Genomic DNA, 20810 nt, shown 5'->3' with positions numbered 1-20810 from the left:
TCCTAATCCCTCTTTCTGGCCTTTGAGATCTCCCCAGTTTTATTCTTTTTTACTTTAGAGGGGGGAAAACCTGAAGTTCTTCTGCAGAAGTTGAAATGCCTGGGTTCTCCCCACCCTCTGTATGTGGTCACGGTGACTTTACTTGGCAGGATCACGAGGAAAGGAATTGAGAACTTGAGGGGGTGTAAGGAAGATGGGGGGACCTTGCTTTTCAGATGCTCTGCAGGGAGCAGGTAGGGCAAGGGGCTCTGGGGGAGGAAGCATAGTCCTTTCTCCCCCTCCTCCTCCTCCCCTCTGTCCAGTGGGTTGGATGGGAGCCAATTATACCCGCAGCTCCAGATGAACATCAGTGGGCAATGCTGGCTGAGACCGTGAAGGTGGTTTTACCAATGGGAATAAAAGGCCAGATAGGGTAAGTGACTTGGGCCAGAGTCTTGAAGCCCATCAGTAGCAGATCCAAGCCCATGATCGGTGGACCCCACTTGGCACCTGTGCCCACCAGCCTTTCACTGCAGGCAAGTGTGGAAGTGACAGCAGATTCATCTAATTCATTAGGTTTCCCAAGTTCCCTGAGCTAACTATAGGCAGAGAACCACGCTGGTCATGCCCTCTGTCTGGACACCTGGGGGCCGGTAGTACAGAGCTGCCCACTCACTTCCAGGCATCCGCTTCTCCACACCCCACTCCCAGGACCCAAAGAAGTGTGCTGCTCCTACCAAACACCTGGCTGGGTGGGCTTGGCTTCCTGGGAAGATGGCTAAGCCTGTGTCTTAGAAAGCTAGGATGCCAGCAAACAGAACTGGAAGCAAGTAGAAGACTCTTCAGAGCCCACTCATGTCCCCAGACCCCACCTGGGCCCATAGGTCAATCCCTGGATGCTCTCTGGCCCTCTCCTCATTGGGTCATTCTGAGCCACATAATCCTATCTTTAAACATTCTCCCCTTCCCCCTGTTGCCCCCCTCCTCATCCTTTTGTTTTGTTTTTTTTTTTTTGAGACAGAGTTTCTCTGTATAGTCCTGGCTGTCCCAGAACTCACGCTGTAGACCAGGCTGGCCTCAAACTTACAGAGATCCATCTATTTCTGCCTCCCGAGTGCTGGGATTAAAGGTGTGCCACCACCACCCAGCTCTTTTCTTCTTTCTTATCATTATTGTGCGTGCACATGCTGTGGCACTTGTGTGGAGGTTAGGGACAACAATCATGGAATAATGAGTTGCCAAGCTTACTTGGGAAGAGACTTTACCCACTGAGACATTTTCCCAATTCGGTTTGTGCCTTTCACTGCTTGATTCTGACTTTTTTCTGTGTGTTGTTTTGTCAGTGGGCCAGTGGGGTACAGGGCACCTCTACAACTTTCCCATGATGGGAGCCGAGGAGGGAAGAGTGTTGAGTTGGGTTGGGGGCAGAGATGACTGTGGTTATGACTCTGAGTAACACAACTACCCAGAAGTGTCAATATTTTTTTTTCTTTCAGTCCCTTGGTTTGGTCTCTGCTATTTCCCACCACAAAGCACCCTGGTGGTTTTAGGGGACCAAGCTCTAGGGGAGAAAACTGAGGCCTGGGGGAAAGGAATTAGGAAAATCAGAAACTGCCTGGTATCTGGATGGAACTAGAAGTAGAGGCTGGCCTCTTCCCTATGACTGTGCTTTATCCCCAATTCTGGCTTGCAGTATTCAGTGGAGTAAGGAGAGATTAATAGATTATACACACACACACACACACACGAAAACTCAATGTGGTGGTGTGCATCTGTAGTCCCATCACTAGGGATGGGGAGATAGGTGGGTCCCTAGGGCTTACTGTCTAGCCATCCTACCATAGTCAATTCTCTCAAGTCCCAGTGAGAGATCCCATCTCAACAAGCAAGATGGACAGCTCCTGAGGATGACAGCTGAGGTTGACCTCTGACCTCTACATGTGTGTGTTCGCATACACACATGTGCATCAGTACACACATGTACCCGTACATGTACACACATGTACACATGCAAACACACACACACACACACACACACACACACACACACACACAGAGAGAGAGAAACAAATCCCCCTCCATGTCATCTTTACCTGAATCATGGCACATTTGTGCTAACACGCTAGGTAGCTCAACCAATCCTGCCAACAACCTTGGAAGGAAGGCAGGGCTGGGATCATGCCAGTGATTCATCCATGAAAGAGACTTATCTGAAACTATATGTCTGGTATTGTATGTCGTTACCACCACCAAAAGCTTGTTGGATAGGGTCTCAGTGACCATGCCTAGGTGTGCCACCTCCAAGCCCAGGCCACACTTGTAAAGTGAGGAGGTCTCCTCTGGTTGGCCTGATGGTTCTATTGGTATTAACTGTAGCTCCTGCATCACTCTAAGCAGAGCCCTCTTGTACAGGATGAGCCTGTGTTAGCATGTGTTGTGTGAAGGTGGGTTTGACTTTATAGAGAAGGGAAAGCTAATACTAAGTGGCCTTTTCGTCTTGTGCTCAGAGCCCAGGGTAGTCTGAAAGGCCTGCAAAGGCCTGCAAAGTGCCTGTTAGGGAGAATAGATGGAGGTAGAGGTGTCCCTTGGCCTTGCTGTACCCGGGGTAGGCAGGTGGAACAAAATCACCACTGTTTCTTCTGCTCAGCCTTCTCTTCAAGGAGAGTTTCTGTTGTTTGGGAGCCAAAGGAGTGTTCCCAAGAACATTAGGGTGTCCCAGGAAGTGTTTGTGTCCTGTAGCTGGAAGTGAAGACCAGACATCCCTGGGGCTCTTAAACATCCTCCTTCACACCATCTGAGTTCTGCTTGGACTGGCTACAACCATTTCAGCCCCCAGCCTTGGCCACAGACCAGTGCTTAGCACCTACCCCACATCTCTGTAGAATTGCTGTTCTGTTAACGGCCATGAAGCCAGAGTTGAGGAGTGTGTGTGTGTGTGTGTGTGTGTGTGTGTGTGTGTGTGTGTGTGTGTGTGTTTTCTCTGAGAATGCTGACAAAGGGAAGAGGCCTGAGGATTGAGGTGAACCCCTTTCTACCTCTGTCCCCTGGTCTCTAACACTCTTCAGAGAAGTCAATTTACAGAGAACTCACCAAGAGAACACAAGGCTGCCCTGCCTGAGGCACAGTGACTGTCCTTTGTTTCTGGGAATAGAGAGAAGGGAAGGAGGGGGTGAGACTAGCCTGGGTGGTGCAGTGGAGAGTGGGAATCTTGCTTCCTTTGTCCAGCTGCCATGCCTACCTACCTAGAGGAGAGGTTGTCAGATCAGGTACTCTAGACACAGAGAAGAGGGCACAGATACTATACTGGGTACCTCCTTCCTGCCCATCTCCTCTCTGGCCAGTTGGGCAGGAAGGTACCTGTGCTTTGCACACCCTGGTTGCAGCAGGCATAGGCCAGGAACATGGTGGGAGAGAGTGGAACGGGCAGTTGTGGGCTTGGCCATGGTTCTGAACAGCCAGACCGGCCTGACTTTGTGTCCTCAGCCTGATGACTATCAGGCCCCTTTTCCCGCTGAGCTAGTTTGTCCTCCTTCCAGCCCAACAAGAACTCTTTTGTGCCTCAACCAGCCTGTACACAGCCTCAAGTCTTCTGGGGGTATGTGAGAGAGGGCTCCTTCCCTGCCACCCCCCAGTGCTCTGCCACTTTCCTTTGTTATGACTCCAGGGGGTTGCTTTCTTACTGTCTGTTTCTCATTGTTCCTGGTGTCTTAAATCTCCAACCCACCCACATTGTCCTTGCCTGCTTCCTGTGCTCCAAGCTTCAAACTAGGGCTCCATCATCCCAGGAGCAAATGGAGACCATAACATCAAAAGAAGGTTGAGCCCAAGCCCCAGCCCTCTGCTTTGGCTTTGGGCCCAGGCCTCCTGGTACTGCTGAGCTCAGCCCAAGCTCCGCTTTCCCTTCACCCTGGGCTTCAGCCACCCTAGTCCCCTTGATCCCCTTTTCAACCCTAAGCCTTTTCTCTCCCCATCCACCCACCTTCAGCCTGTTGCTGAAACTCTGTTCACAGAGTATTGGTGATATAGAAGAAAACACAAAATCTTTAGAGTCATACGAGCCTGATACAAACCTTGACTCTGCCCTGTGATCTTATGCAACCCTCTCTACCAATCTGAGCTGAGCACCCCTTTTCACAAAAGGAGGACAGCAAGACCCATCTGTCAGGATTTCTGTTAAGACTCAGTCACAAGGCCAGGGATGGTAGCATCAGGGAGGCTGAGACAGAATTGCTTCAGCTGCAAAGAAAATTTAAGGACCACCTAGGTTGACTCTGTCTCAACAAACCAGCAAACCAACCAGTTGACACACAGTCATAGAGCTTGACATTACGTGGATCGTGAGACCTTCTAGCCCTAATCAGTTTTTTCAAGGACTGTGTCCTACTGCTTATTCAGAACAGGGGCTTTATACATACTTGTTGGATAAGAAGCCTCCTAAAACAGCTCAGGGCTTCTTGAGGCTCCAAGTTTAGGGTGTATCCCAGATCACTCTCCCCAACCCAGAGCCCCCACAAGGGCTCTGTCTTACAGTCCTGGCTTATGCCTGCTCACATCATACTGACCTGCTTTCCAGCCCATGGCAAAGGCAGCAGCACTAACAGCAGCAGCAGCACCAGCATCTTTGCTTGCTGCTGACCTAACTTTGGAGTTCCTAACCTGCCCTGCAAGCCAGCAAGATACTGGCTGTGCTGGCACTGTTTCCTCTGCATCAGCCACACCCTCCCTTGGTTAATGCACCATTGCCCCAGGACTCTGGGTGTAGAGGGCATGGTGACCCTGTCCCAGGAGACACAGGGGCCCCTGAGCTTTCCAGAGAGCCACCCCTTAACTATTCCTGGAAGGGTGCCCAGATAGGTGAGGTACACAGGTGCCAGATAGGAGTGCCTGAGAATCTCCAGGTGGTGAGTCCTGCCTGGATCTGTACCTCCATCACTCTGATCTCCTCCCTACTCCTCCTCTCCCCTCAGCAAAAACCTGCTCCCTACTGACCCAGCAAGCTGGCTGGAGCTAAGCTGAGAGAATGAAAGAAAATGTGCCTTTATGGCATGCCTTCCTTAAACCAGGCAACATGCTTAGCTGGTTTCATAAGCATGTTCGTCTGTCTTTTTTGGTTTTTTGAGACAGGGTTTCTCTGTGGCCTTGGAGGCTGTCATGGAACTAGCTCTTGTAGACCAGGCTGGTCTCGAACTCACAGAGATCTGCCTGCCTCTGCCTCCCGAGTGCTGGGATTAAAGGCGTGTGCCACCAACGCCCAGCTGTTCATCTGTCTTTCTTCCTGCCTTTCTGCCCCTCTCTCTCTGTCTCTCTGTGTCTGTCTCTGTCTGTTTCTCTCTCTCTCTCTCTCTCTCTCTCTCTCTCTCTCTCTCTCTCTCCCTCTCTCTCTCTCTCTCCCTCTGCCTCTCTCTCTGTCTCTCTCGTGTTTAACCCTGCAGTGATCCTCCAGCCCCTGCTTTTCAAGTGCTGGGATTACAGGGCTGTCTCAACACACCCAGGCACATTCCCTGCCTTTTCCTTTAATAACAAAAACATCCATCTAACTACTATTTTTTCAAGGAATAAGGAGGCACAAGGTCCAAAAGGACAGAGAATAACTGGTTCTCTTCCCCTGCTCTTCATGAACCTTCTGGGGGGACACCCATTGTCATTAGTGTCTTGCATGTATCCTGAAAGATTGTGTTCATGTCACTTACACACACACCCGCCAACTATGATTTATACATGAGGGGATACTGAGGCTCTCAGACATTGATCAGTTTGAGCAAGGACACATGGTTGATAAATTGGCAAAGCTGGATGAGGGTCTAACTATTACTCTTGAGCAGAAGCAATCCTGGATCCCACCAGAGCCCCTCCAAGGCATTGGCTGTGACAGCTTCCTCCAACCCTAGAACTCCGGGGGTCTCTGGTGTCCTGTCTGTCAAGTGTCTGGCCACCTCTCTGGCTCTACTGGCTTGCTCTGACTTCTTCCCATACCAAAGAAGGGAAATTCCCATGAGTGCCCTTCCCTGGCTAATGTGTGGCAGGTGGTTCCCCGGGGCCAGACTGATTCCTGGGATCCAGAGACGTCCTTAGAGGGAAGCCACATAAACATGGGTCTCTGGCTGAAGGGGATCATGGTTGTGGTTTCAATTACGTTTCAAGAAGATAGTCTCATGATCTCCCTGTAGCTATGAAGGGAGGATGTGAAATGAAGGAGCTGTTCTCTGTGGCAGCCACACGGTCATCCACGAGCATGCAGGAAGGAAGCTCCATCGAGAACCAGAAGGGTGGATAGACACAGGCCTTGAGGCTCTCCCATGCAGCTTCTTGGTCAGGCAGGAGTGGACTGAGAGCTCCCTGCAGTGGTCATCTCTGCACCTCCAGGTATCTTTCTGGAATCTTCCAGGGTCCCACTTTCCTATTCAATTTCCTTCCAGCACTTTCTGGGTCCTACGGTTGATGTCCTCACAACTTAGAGAAGTGTGGTCCTATGATCCAAAGAAGAGGTCTCCAAGCTCATCTGAATTGTCAAGCGGGGAGGAAGCTGTTGGACTTTTCTTGCTGTCCTGGAATGACAGCCTTCTGTTTTGCTGAGGTAGCCACAGAACATTCCATCCTTCGTGTCTCCAAACACAGGACTACCTGGCTACCTAGCGAGCAGTCAGAGATGTGCCATGGTTTTCATGAATAGAGTGGTAGCTGAGTTGAGTCCTGGACCTCGTGCAGTCTTAGGAAAGGGGTTTTAAATCTTAGCTCTTTTTAATAACAATGATAGTTAACAGAAATGTAGTGCTTGACAGTGTTTGAAGTATCTCAGGTCTCCTAGCTCACTTGATTCTCACTCAGGATGTCATGAAATAGACAGTACTGATATTACTATGTAGAGAAAATAGAGATCAAGGCAGAAAAATGCTCACAACTGTATGACTTTTTGGACCTTGTGCTCTTGATATGTACATAGTCCTTGTAGTTTCCTTTTCCAAGGTATAGCATATTTACTGGATGTCTACACCGGGCTGGGTGTGGGTGGGGGGATTTAAAGGTGAACAGGATATTGTGTCTGCCCTTAGAGGAGACACATGCTAACAAGAAATTGTTCTTCAATACAAGAGGTGTGGTGAGAAGGCATGGCATGTGGTGAGAAACAGGAGAATAACAGTCATGCTGCCTAGACTCCAGGCCCTAGAGCAGCAATCTGTGGGTCACCACCCTTTGGGGTATGAACTACCCTTTCACAGGGGTCACCTAAGACCATCAGAAAAGACAACTGTTTACATTACAATTCATAACAGTAGCAAAATTACAGTTATGAAGTAGCAACGAAAATAATTTTATGGTTGGGGGTCACCACAACATGAGGAACTGTAAAAAAGGGTCGCAGCATTGGAAAAGTTGAGAACCACTGCCCTAGAGCAAGCCTCACACAGAAAGGTAGGTATTGAGAGGCCAGGAGTATGTTCCTGGAAGAAGGGACAGCACGAATGCAGGTATGGGAGCTTGAAAGAAAAATGTGCCCTTAAGTTTTAACACAACATAAGTTGGCTGCCGGGTTGGGGTTGGGGTTGAGGTGGGAGGTGACGACCCAGGACCCAGGGCCATTGCTTCCGTCCAACTTCTTGATCCAGCTCCAAGCTCCCTGCCTGTTTTTGTGCCGAGCACTGTCAGGTGTTACCCATCCTGTGGGGCAGGAGCAGAAGGGCTTTGTGATCAGTTGTAGACCCCAAAACCTTTGTGGCTGGTGTTTTTCTTAAGGTGAAGGGAAGGCTGCTGGGAAGAGGCACATGGGAGAGCTTGCCTGTTGGGAAAATTTGAGCAGAACAAATTGTAGATATCGGGTGTTCTGTGTGTTCGTGTGGGGCTGGGAGGGGGTCCTCCCACTTTTGCCCCTGCAGCTGGGTTTCTGTACCTCCGATGTGCCTAGCTTCCAGGCTGGCCCGGCTGGCCCTTGGAGGGTTGCCAGGGAAACCACTGGCCAGCTCCAGAGATGGAGTGCAGGAGAATGGGTGACTCAGGTTGCCTTCTTTCACACACAGCAACCTCTCCCCAACATCAGGGAAAAGATCGTGGAGACCCTCTATACCTGGAGTGGACACAGACGGCCCTGGATAAACCTGTCACTAGTGTAACCTTGACTAGTGGTAGCTGGCAAAAAATTCCCAGGGAGGAAGGCATCTTCCCTGTGACCCATAGATTCACCCAGGGGCGGTCCACCGATCCAGTCAGCCCGATCCTGTTTGTGCCCGTCGGGGTGGTGCAACAGGGGGCCCTGGTTTAAGCCGCCCTCCGGGGAACAAGCCCGGGATAATTATTGATCGGGGTTACCATGGACTTCTGCCCCCGGCCTGGGTGCTAGAGGACCCGGAACGCGGGCCTGGTTCCCGGCGGGAGGGAGGTGGGCGGGTCGCGGAGGGGAGGGGTCCAATGGCCACGATCACAGCGGCCCGCTCCCTTGAGAGGTGGTCGCCCCCACCCAAACAAAGCAGCAAGTGCCGGGCGCCCGGGCGCGGGCTCGGCGAGCAGCGGGAACGCGCGGCTCAGGCCCGGGCAGGAGCGCCACAGCGCCCCGCTGCGCGCAGAGGGCTCCGGGGCCCCGCAGGGCGGCCGCGCAGGGGGCGCGAAAGGACCTCGGGGCTGGGGAGCACGCGCTGGGAGGAACCAGGAAGCAGGGCGCGCTCGGGGCTACGGGCGGGCGCGCGTCCCCGGAGCCTGGGCGCGAGAGCGGCGCGCGCGCCCCCGTGGGCCCCGGCGGGAGGAGAGTCGGCGGCCCAAGCCGTCACCCCGGGCGGGGACCGAGCGCCGGCGACGACGCGCGGAGGTCCTGCACGGGGAGGGAGCGAGCGGACGCGAGAGAGCGTGTGGGGCCGCAGGAACCGCTGGCTCCGGTGGGGCAGAACGAGGTAGGCGCTGCCCCCGGCGTGGGGCCGCGGGCCGGGGAGCCCGGGCGGGGCCCCCGTGCTCTCCCTGCCTGGAAGCTGGGCAGGGCCGCGCTGCCGCCATCGCTCCGGGGCCGTGGGGAGGCCGCGGGGGCCGCGCGCCGGGCGGCTGCGGAGGGGCCCAGGGCGCTGGCGGGGGGGCGCGAGGGGGGCACGCGGAGGCCGCGGCGGGGGCGCCGTCGAGGCCGTGGAAAGTGTCGGCGCGTGCGTGTCATGATGGGTGTGTGAGGGACGCCCCCAGAGCCGATCCCCTGGGAGCGAGGGGGACTGCTGTCGGCTGCCTCACACCTTCCTGTTGCAATTCTGACGAGTCTCTGCTCTCTCCCAGTTTTTCCTCTTATTATTATCGCCCCCCCCCAAAGTGGGGTGCCGGAGACTCTGGGGAGAGAGATGAGCCGGAGGTGCCCACTGGGGTGGGGGGTATTAGCAAAGCTTCAAGAAATAGCGCCTTATAAGGAGTCAAGACAACAAATACGAACATTTTGATAAGGCTCTGGGCTGCGGGATCCCACGTCAGGACCTGCCAGGCCTGGGCTTGTACGTGTGGTGGTGGGATGCGGGCTGTTTCTCTCTCTCTCTCTCTCTCTCTCTCTCTCTCTCTCTCTCTCTCTCTCTCTCTCTGTCTATCTGTCTCTCTATCTCTGTGTCTCTGTGTCTCTGTCTCTCTCTCTCTCTTGTCCCCCCCCACCCCCAAGCCAGGGTTGAAGAGTGAAAAAAAAAAAGTGCTCCTGGTGTCGGGGGTAGATATGGGGAGTCGGAAGGAGAGCTGACTTATCACAAAAGCTGGTCTGAGGCTAAAGGAATCTGGCAAGATGGTCAGGGTGATCAAAAAACTTGTGCAGGGCCGTTTGCAAACACTTGTAGCCAGCAGTGATGGGAAGAGGCGAATGAAAACCAAGCGCCAGAGCTTAGGACGCTGGTATTAATGAAAGCCACAAGGATTTTACAGACAAAAAAGAGATACCGGTTATTCTCTTTCTCAAGGATCTGTGCCCATTTTTCGTGCTTGTCTTGCTGTGGGTCGTAATTTGCATTACATAAATAGTGGCAAACTGCTTGTAGAATCTTAGATTTGGGAAGCCTCCACCCCCCAGGATTACACTACATTCTTTTTTTGAAGAAAAACAAAACAAAACAAGGAAACTGAGGCCCAGAGAGGTGGAATTAGTTGCCAGCTCAGGTCACTGTTTAGTAGTTTAGGAACTCACACTTATCCTCAAGGACCCATCCCGTGCAGTGAAGTGAATCTTTGCCTAAGTAGGATTCTATAGGCTGTCCGTTAGTGTATCCTCAGACAGTATCCCTTGAGAGGGCTTGTGTGTCACTGGGCTGTTGGCTTTGTGCAGCCTTGTAGTAATGGCATTTAACATCTGCTTATATCTTGGGTTTCCAAATCTGTTGGATAGCTGCCTGGGCCATAATAACCTTTCAGCTGTTGAGTCTACATTATTGTGCTACCATTCAGTTAGGATATGGGACTTTGCCTCTTACCTCAGCATTCTGCTATTGTTGATTTGTTTTTGTTGTTTGTCGTTCACTGTCTATAAGATGTGTTTCATTTGTGTGTTATTTATTTCCTGTTTCTCGACTTTCATTTATAAACACTGAATTGGTTTTGAACCTTTTCAGTTGGGGAATTCTGTTGATTGGCCTCGGCTTATGTTTGTTTATGTGTTTGCTCGGTAGCAACTTTCATCCTTGTGAAAGAATACAAATTCTTAATTGACAGTGCTAAATGGGAAAGAGGCTGGTGGTTTTAAGGAAAAAATTCACCACGAAGCCTTTGGTGACATCTGTCCATCCAGTTAAAGCATCACCATACCTCTGGCCAAGTGTCACTGGAGGGTGGCCTGTTTTCTGTAGGTTTTGGAGGATGGTAAGTTCAAAGCACCAAGTTGAAATGCAGCAAAGGAATGGAAAGGTCTCCCCATCTCTTCTCCACCCCCCCACCAGAAAGAAAACAAAAACAAGAGTTGATTTCTGTCACTAGCAGTCTGGTGATTGCATAATTCAGAGCTAAATTTCTCCACAAATCTTTGCCATAGACCCTGTGATGTCACCTTCTCCCTAATTCTTACCTTCCCTGTTTTCTTGTTTCTGCCAAGAAGCCGTTCATACGTGTTACGCTGAGTTTAAGATGGATGTGATTGTTAAGTGTGTGCTTCATAATACATATAGGTGGCGGAGGAGGAGGGAAGGTGCTATCAATGCTTGAAGTATTACAACATAAATGTTTTGGCCAACACTTCCTATTGGCTCTGACTTCTCATCTCACCTCCATTTTCTTAGTCTCAACTGATTTCTCTTCTTCCTTCTCCTTCTCATACACAAAGACCACATCAAGATCGAAAGGATCGCTTACTGCTTTTTGGTACATGTTTACTTTTTTTTCTTCCCAATGCTGTTAAAGTTAGTCTGTGTCTGTATCATGTTTATACAGACAAATCTGCTGGCTGCGGTTCCTTTGGCTTGTTATTATGTAGACAGGTGATGCATGTGGCCTTATAGCAAAAGGAAGGTGATTTTTAAAAAAGGTAAATAACGTTTTTAAGCCTGATATTAGTTGGAAGTGGGCTCAATGGAAGCCTCAGTTCCCTAGCGCCCTACAAGGTGTGCGTGTATCTGCAAAGCCACGCTTCCTCGCTCCCTCCCTTGGATGTGCAGACTCTGATGTTAGTGACATCATGCCTTTCTTTTGGAGTGTAAATTACCATAGAATTCCTAAAAGGAAGCGTGCGCCCTGAACACAAAACACCCTCCTCCCAGTTGTTTTGTTGTTGTTTGAGCATTTGAGAATTTTTCTTTAACCACCTAAGGATAATTCCAAGTTACCTCCAGTTACTGAGTTCTTCTGAAGAATATTCTCGCGCTGTGTAATAAGATTTCAAAGTCCTTTGACTCAAGAACTTCTGCCTCCGTCTCTTCTCCCCCTCCTCCTCCTCCACTCACCTTCTCTGGTTTTGGGTTTTGGTTTTTGCCCTAAAGCAGGGCATGGTGGTGCATGCTTATAATTCCGGTTGCTAGGAAAGCTGAGGCAGGAGGGTTCAGGGTTTGAGGCTAGCTTGTCTCAATGTAAGGAGAAAGAATGGGCGGAGGGTAGTTCAGTGTGTGTGTGTGGCTCTGTATCCAATCCCCAGTGCCAACAGCCTCAAACAGCTGTTCCCGAACCTATCACATGTAAAGAAATAGGTCTTTGAATCTTTTTTTTTTTTTTTTTTTTTTTTAATTTGCGACAAGGTCTTACTCTGTAGTACTATCTGACCTTGAATTTGTGGCATTCTTCTGTCTCAGCCTCCCAAGTACTGGGATTAGAGACATGAGTCAACAGGTCTACCTCCATTTTTTTTTTTTTAATTTTGTGAATAAAACTGTTCTAAAACCAGAAGAGGCTTTTTCCTCTAGAGTGGTGTAAATTCAACAGTTCTGTGCTTATTTCTGGGAATAAGAAAGTCAGATTTAACAATCTAGTTTCCATTGATTAGGCAGATTTTTTTTTGTACATTTAAATTGTAAACATCATGGTGAAATTTTTTAAAAAATTAATTTGTTCCCAACTATAATGGCTTTGTTTGAAATAAAATATTGACAATTGATACTTTATTAAGGATAACCCTTTAATACTTAAAACAAACAAACAATAACAACAACAACAACAAAAACCAAGACACGTTGGGGATAACTTGGTGTATCGAAATCTATCCTTTTTTTTTTCTCATCTGGAGAAGGGAACACTGCAGTTACCAGATCTTCAGTTGACATTATGAGACCCTCACTTTGGTGGTTGCAGCGTCTTACACAGCATTTTATGACTTTTGTTAGTTTGTCACACCCATGACTTCCTTGGAAGGTAGTTTTGAGGTTTACTTTCCTTTTTCCCACTTTTAAATGGTAATAATGGGGTGAGGGTGCTTCCTGTTTATATTTTCAAAATTAGGTCCACATGTTAACCTTCTCGTCAGGTCACGATTTTACTTTAAACGCACAGAGGCCAGCATCAGATGTCATGTGCTTTGTCTTTGACTCATTGTCCTGCTTTGTGGAGCAGCATCGCTGAGCTCAGTCCAAGACTCATTTGGGAACACAAGGCATTCTTGAATCTTTTCCCATCTCTCTTCAAGGCGGAGCACTTTTGGAAGGAGCCTTAAGGCAGCCACAACAACAGAGGCACAGTTAGTGGAGAAATGGGGCTGTTGCCAGCTCTTCCCTCCCAGGTGCCTGGGAGTTACAGCAGTCAGAGTGATGTTGATGGCTAAGGAGGAACTAACTGGCCCAGTGCAGAAGCTATAGACCCTGGGGTAGCAACCATAGCAGCTTTCCTGATGCACAGTATTGCTGAGGGTGAAATAGGAACCAAGGGAAATGCCAGCCTAGTAGTAGATCTCTCGAGGAATCACCTCAGCCTGAAAGCTCCTGGTTGGTCCTCTAGGATGGTTGCCCCCTTGTCCCACCCTCTAGGTCAGTTCTCAGCCTGTGAGTTGAGACCCCCCTGGGGGCAACCAATCCTTTCACAGGGGTTACATATCAGATATTTACACTACAATTCATAACAGCAGAAAAATCTCAGTTATGAAGTAGCAATGAAATAAGTTTGTGGTTGGGGTCACCACAACCGTAAACTGTATTAAAGGGTCTCAGCATTAGGAAGGTTGAGAGCCTCTGCTCTAGGGCCTTGTGTAGCCTAGCCTGGCCTTGAACTCTGTTAAGTAGCTCAGGATGGCTTTGAACTTCTGAACCTCTGTTCATCTCCAGAGTGCTAGGATAACAAGCTGGTACCACCAGACCTGGTTTGACACAGTGCTACCCATTACACTGCATCCCCAGACCCCCAGTGGTTTTTCTACAAGTCACTGTGAATGTAAATGCTGATGAGCTCTGTAGAGCTCTGGAGCCTTGGGGAGAAGGACCCATGCGGTATTGTTTCTGTTTCCCAGTCTCTTCTCTAACTTTCTTCTAAATAGCGTAATGACTAAATAGACTCTGTACTGACTCGGCTGCTGGTGTGTTTGTGGTTTCAAGGCAGTTTCTCTCTTCTGTATTTTCTTTTGGATTACAGCTCCAAAAGAAATAAGCACCTTGGCATGAAGCAAAGTTATGCATAGTGAAATTTGCAAACAGAGTTGAGTTAAGCCTTCACCTCCTGTTCTCTCCCTCCATACCAGTGTCCGGGGAAGAACAGGTTTAAATTTGTCTCACAGGGTATTTTCTTCTTTGGGTTTAATTACAGTAATTACTCCCATTTCCTCTTGTATTGTGCCATGAAGATGAAAAATGCAGGGACTGGTTGAGGGACCGGTTGTCTCTTCCCATCCATGCTCTTGCTAAACCTACTACCACTTCACTCTCCATTAATACTCCCGTTGCCTCTGGCACTCTGAAGAGCCCTTTAAAAATTCTTTGCACATTTCTATTATGAAGAGAAATAGCTGCATATTCTATGTACTGCTAGTTTTTTTTTTAAGTACTTGTACTGACTCATTTTAAAAATTATACTAAGATAGAGAGCATGGTTTGAAAGCAGTAATGAGATTCTCAGAAAATATGAAAACTTTCCTTTCTGACTGGTTATAGAAAGGTTGGGGAAGACAAGGGGAAATACATCAATGAGCCAATCAATTATTGTTATTTGTTGGGATTAATTTGGTGACTAATATTTTCAATGCCCATTGGGCTAGTGGATAGGAGTTTGGCTTTACTCAGTATGGATAGTAGGACAAACCTCAGGGTTTTTTTGATATTGCTTGTTTTTCCCTGACAGGGGATTTCTTTGCGTTTGGTGAACCAGGCCAAGGTTGCCAGTCATAGCCACATGTGTGATTTGTATTAAAAATTATTGTTTAGCTGGGCATTGGTGTTGAACGCCTTTAATCCCAGCACTCGGGAGACAGAGGCAGGTGGATCTGTGAGTTCAAGGCCAGCCTGGTCTACAGAGCAGAGTTCCAGGACAGGTTCCAAAACAATACAGAGAAACCTTGTCTCGAAACACCCCCCCCCCAAAAAAAAGTGCTTCAACTTATGTCCAAATTCAGAGCTGAATAAAATGTTCCAATGCCTTTAAATTCATAGAAAGATTATGAGAATAATGCTTACTGCTCATGTTCACTGTGTCAGACAGACACTGTTACAAGTGTGTGTGTGTGTGTGTGTGTGTGTGTGTATGGTGAATTTCAGTTGTTAGCTTTTGAGACAGGGCTTCTCACTGGGACCTGGGGCTTACTCACGGGGTTTGGATGTCTGGCCAATGGTCCCCAGGGGGTGGGTCATCCCTTCTGTACCTTCCCAGGGCTGGGGTTACAGATGTTCACCACGGTGCCCACCTCTCTTATGCAGGTTCTAGGGATGGAACTCAGGGCCTCGTGCATGTGTGGCAAGTGCTTTACACACTGAGTCATCCCCCAGCTCCCTGTTGCTTTGTCTTTGATGGTCCTCAGAGGAATGGATATTATCTCCAGATAAAAATGAAGAAATGACCACAGAGAAGTTAAGTAACCCATCCAAGGTCACACTGCTAGTAACCGCAGGACTCGGGCTTAGCCCTGACCCGTCCTTCACCACTGCGCTCAGGGACGGCAGACACCTGCAGCTTTGGGATGACACAGGTGGTTTCCGTAAACCTGTGTCTCTTTATTTTTCCATAGGAGAAGAGTTCTAAGCTGCCCCTCGGCCTCTGCATACAGATAGAAGGATGATTTGTGCTATGTAGTAGCTGTGGTTTATGTAAGATATGCCTCCTGACAGAGAACAGAGTGTCTGGCTCATTTTATTTACAGTTTTATATCGAAGGGACTTAAGCTTCTATTCTTGAAAGGGGTTTTAGAGCTTTCAATTACAATCTCTGAAATACAGCAATTTAAAAGTGTTACTTATATGGGGTAACTTTTTTTTAAAGTATGTATATATGTGTCTGTGTGTAAAGATTCGAAGGTGAGGGCAGGTACCAAGGCCAGAGGCATTGGATCCCCTGAGGCTGGAGGAGGTGTGAGCTACCTGGTGTGGGTGCTGGGGACTGAACCAGGTGGAGCCCTGGACCTCTGCAAGAGCATACGTGCTCTCAATTGCTGAGCCGTCTCTCCAGCTTTTTGGGACATCTTTTGAGGGAGCTCAAGGAATTAATGTATATTTAGACCAAAACAAAGGCCATTAGAAATTCCCAAGATGGGAGTTGTGTGTGAAATTAAATCTTAGAGACTGAATCCACAGCCCTGGAATAATGTGACATAAATTAGGAATTGAAGTCACAGTGGAGGAAATCTGAACACCCTAGGCAGAGTCTGCCCCTCTTCAAACAAACAGAGGATGTCAGCACCTGTGATTGTCACTGTCACCTTTGACCGGGGCTGAATTTTCTTTGAATGTTGACAAAAGTTACATTGTCAGTGGAAAAACCTTAATGTGAGATGTCTGTAAGTCAGAATTTCCTTATGTCCTGTGCAGTGAGAGCCTACAGCTCAAGCTGTTCTCTTTGTGTGTTTTTCCCCCCCGTGTCTGATATGTTTGTAAAGCCTTCAGTGGGGTTTTCCAACATTTAAGTGAGAATAAATTAGAAAGGCTGCTAAAACTCCTTCATGTTGTCTGAAATGCAAAGCCTGTAGATGGTAGAGCATGGTTTGGGGAAGTGTAGGATTTTAAAATCCCAACCTGGGCCAAATGTCTTAAATAAACTACACTCATATAATTTACTGGAGTACAACAATGTGTTTGCAACAGAAGGGACTCTCAGGACACTTAATCTGTTACATTACTAAACATTGGACTTTTATCAGTCCTAAAATATATGCAGGAGAGCTACAGTTTTAAATAGGCAAAAATGTTCTCTCAGAAATAATGTTTCTGTTTATTTGGTTGTTTTTGTTTTGTTTTTTGAGGGAGGTTCTCACTATGTAGTCCAGGCTGACCTCATACTCTCAATGTAGCCTAGGCTAGCCTCCAGCTTGTAGGAGGCTCAGCCCTCTAAGTAAGCTACTACACTTAGAATCCAAGCCAATTATATATTTTGGTTTTGTTTAATATATTTGAGTGTGTTGCTAGAAATTGAGTCTAGAGATTAGTGTATGTTAGACAAACTAGGTACACTACCACTGAGCTATATTCTCAGGCCCAGGTCAGGTTTTAGGATTGGGAAATGTAGCAAACTAGAAAGTGTCCAGAATATACAGTTTTAACAGAATGAAGCAGTTTGCCCCTGTCAGTTAGTGTTTTAGGATCCTGTTTACAGTGAAAATCAGGCAACATGGAGGCTTTCCATATAGGCATATGATGTAAATGTCCCCTTTGGTTTTAGTCTGTAACTAATGTATTTGGAGAATCTGAATGTGCTTGTATTGTCAAGATGAGTTGATCTTGCAATGAGTTTGAGTACCGGGTACTAATAATCATTATGTTGTAGCTCATGTCAGTTGCCCCTCCTTCTAACTGTTGAAGACATCAAGACAAAATAGAAAATATTTGGCTTCCTGAATGACATGGCTGTAATTCACAAGCTGAGCTGGCGATGAAGTGTGACCCTCTGGTTTTGTAATACCAGAGCAGAGCACGTGGTGTTAAAGGGATGGGCACGTGAGTAAGATAGCCTACCACCACAGGACTTGGGGTTTTGCCCCAACAATGTGCCACTTATGGTTTTAAGTCCTAATTCATATTTTAATCCTTTGTGTGTGGTGCTGATAATTGACCCCATGGTTTCATGCATATGAGGCAGGCATTTCAAATCCATGGACTATACTCCCAGCAACCAGTCTGCATCTGTATTTCCCAGATCTGAGATGCACTGTAGGTCTGCAGTGAGAGTAAGCTAGAAAAGTTGTGAAAATGAATGACATTTGAGAAAGACAAATGTAGACTTTATGAAATAATTTGTAAAAGGAAAAAATATATAAAGACAAATAGTAAAACAAAACAAAACATTTATACTCCAAGTGTCAGAAGTCAAAATGACAACATAAGAAAAAATGATACCTACATTATAGGGTTATAGATTAATATTTATGATGTCTGTATCATTTATATAAACAATAAGGAAAAGATGGACCCTAAAGAGGAAGTGGGACAAAAGAAAAACATGGCCAAATAAAAACATAGCCATGGATGGCGGTGGGGGCAGAGGGGAGGGGAGGAGGGTGGGGAGGGAAACTGCAGTCAGGCTGTAAAATAAATAAACTAATTAAAAAATAAACTTTTTCTAGTTAGATTTACAAGGACTAGTATTACTGCAAAAATACAAACAGTGTTTGGGAGTGAGGGGGCCTAGCACCCTTGGTGTTTTGTTTTGTTTTTGTTTGTTTGTATGTGGGTTTTTTGTTTTGTTTTGTTTTGGTTTGGTTTTTTGAGACATGGTTTCTCTGTAGCTTTAGATGCTGTCCTGGAGCTCACTCTGTAGACCAGGCTGGCCTTGAATTCACAGAGATCCGCCTGCCTCTGCCTCCCGAGTGCTGGGGTTAAAGGCGTGGCCACCAACGCCCAGCCTGTTAGTGTTTTGTGTCAGAGAGTTAGTAGCCTAAATTGTCTCTCAAATCTCCATTTACACAATGTAATGTCGCTTGGCTATTTCAAACCATGTCATAAAAGGATATTTAATGATTACATAAATTTCATAATGCATTAAGTGAAAAAACTCAAACTATACAACAATTTTATACATACAGTTTTACTTAGAAAACAGCCACAAAAGGGTCCTGAAAGTGACTTCGAGGGGTAGGATTTCAGAGCTTTGAGCTTCAGGGCATTTTCCAGTTTCTTCCATCCCTCGGCAACAGACAGATCATAGCAAACAGTGTTTTCCTGTTGGTGGTTTTTAAAAATGGCTTTTCTATGTTGACTCATCTTAGAATATAAAACTTGTTTTTGTTTTCAGTTTGAAGGAGCAGAAAACCGAGTACTGGCACTTCTGCTAACGGTGCGCCGGCCGCTGCTGTGCACCTTGTTGTTGTTGGGCTCTACTTAAATCATCTTCATTGTATTCTATATTTTCAGAATTACAAGAACATGAACCCAAGTTCAGAGTTTTTTGCTATTCTTGGTGAAATGACGACCCGTGTTTTTAGGTAGAAACTGATGAATCATACTGTTTTGTAAACATAACAAATGGTATTGTTTTATCCGTGCGTTCATCCTGCCAACCTACCATTCATTTAGTGCTGAAGAGTGTATTGTATTTATCAACTTTTAAGGAACCCTGTCTTGTGTGATACTTGCATGTGCCTTCTGACCACTCTCCCTGTCCCAATGACACCTGGGAGAGCTGCCAACCCTCCATATTCTTCCCATTCCATCAGTCAGGCCTAATGGCGTCTCTGTTTATTGTCCTCCCTTGGGAATGTCTGTTAAGGGACACCTCTTCAAGAAGAGCCTCTGGTGGCTAATTGTCGTTGCCAATACCCGAGGCATGTGTTTTCCCTTAATTAAACCCACATTGTTTTCTTTGTGACTTTGTGGATGAAAACATTTTTTTTTTTTTTTTTAGCATTTTGAAGAACTACAGAATAGACTAAAAATAATTCACAAGGTGATGTTGCTAAAGGATTCCGGAGCACAAGTGTTCCAGGCTTATCACCATGGAACGAATACAGTGACAACTGTATGAAAATACCTTTGAGCCTAACAGATCTATTTATTTCATTTAAGTAGCTAGGAGACTGCCTTCTCTTCGGTTATGCTTTATAATTTATTGTAATGAAATTTGCTATGCTAGAATCTTATTTTAACCCAATTTGGGCAATAAGGAAAAAAATCGCATTCATTTCTTTTAGTGCTTTTCAAATCAAAATCCAGATAATTAAAATTCATGAAAACAAGTATTTTTATGTGTGAAGACTCAGATTGCCTTTTTTTTCTTTTTCTTCTTTTCTTTTCTTTTCTTTTCCTTTCTTTTTTTTTTTTTTTTTTTTTTTTTTTTTTGAGATGGGATCTCACTATGTAGTCCTGGTTGGCCTGAAGTTTGTTGTGTAGACCAGACTGGCCTCCAAATCAAAGATTCATCTGCTTCTGCCTCTTGTTCATGAAAAGAAAACAAGCAAAACAAAAGTAAGGGCTGGAGAGATGACTCAGAGGTCCTCTGCTTTTCCAGAGGTCCTGTGTTCAATTCCCAGCAACCACATGGTTGCTCACAATCATCAGTAATGGGATCTGGTGCCCTCTTCTAGCCTACAGGCATATATGCAGGCAAAATACTGTGTATATAGTAAATAAATATTTTTTTAAAAAGTACTGTTACTGACTTGGGGGACTGTTTGTTTTTATTACCTCTTACCTAATCTGCCTCCAAAAATTTACTCATCTCATTTAAATAAAAATTGTATTTTTGCCAGGCATTTGTGGTGCACGCCTTTAATCCCAGCACTCGGGTGGCAGAGACAGGCGGATCTCTGTGAGTTTGAGGTCAGCCTGGTCTCCAGAGCGAGTGCCAGTATAGGCTCCAAAGCTACACAGAGAAACCCTGTCTCAAAAAACAAACAGATTTGCTGATTTCTTCATCTAGGTCTAACAACTTGATTGAGATCTAGTATTTATTTGACTTTTTAAACTGAAATGACAAGTCTTTTCCCAAATTTGTACTTTTAATCTCCAAAAAAGGAGCTCAAGTATACCTAAGATTCAAGACACAAAAACCATCATTTGGAGGCAAGGCATAGTGGTGCACACCAGAGACAGAGGCAGGAGGATCTGTGTGAGTCCAAGTCAAGTCCAGTGAGGCCTGGTCTACTTAGCGAGCTCCAGGCCAATTAAGGCTACATAGTGAAACCCTGTCACAAAAAGAGGACTAGGTGGGGATGGGGAGGGAGATGGCACTGAAGAGCTGACCCAGTGGTTAGGAGCACTGGCTGCTCTTCCAAAGGTCCCAGCTTTGATTCTCAGCACCCACATGGCAGCTCACAAACTGATCTATAACCCCAGTTCCAAGGGATCTGTTGCCCCCTTCTGGCCCCT

General features: G+C 46.9%; 1 protein-coding gene across 1 annotated transcript in view; it reads left to right on the top strand.

The window, feature by feature from the left end:
- The first annotated feature begins 8723 nt into the window (after positions 1-8723).
- Positions 8724-20810, top strand: part of LOC100750571 (signal transducer and activator of transcription 5B) — a 72812-nt gene continuing 60725 nt past the window's right edge. Inside the window, exon 1 of the mRNA XM_027428133.2 lies at positions 8724-8855. The gene's annotated coding sequence lies outside the window, so the exon portion shown is untranslated. The remainder of the gene's footprint in view (positions 8856-20810) is intronic.

The sequence above is a fragment of the Cricetulus griseus genome, chromosome 7 (genome assembly GCF_003668045.3).
Source record: "Cricetulus griseus strain 17A/GY chromosome 7, alternate assembly CriGri-PICRH-1.0, whole genome shotgun sequence".
In the NCBI taxonomy this organism is placed as follows: Eukaryota; Metazoa; Chordata; class Mammalia; order Rodentia; family Cricetidae; genus Cricetulus; species Cricetulus griseus.
The sequence above is the reverse complement of the archived record's forward strand: the minus strand, read 5'-3'. Positions and strand labels throughout refer to the sequence as shown.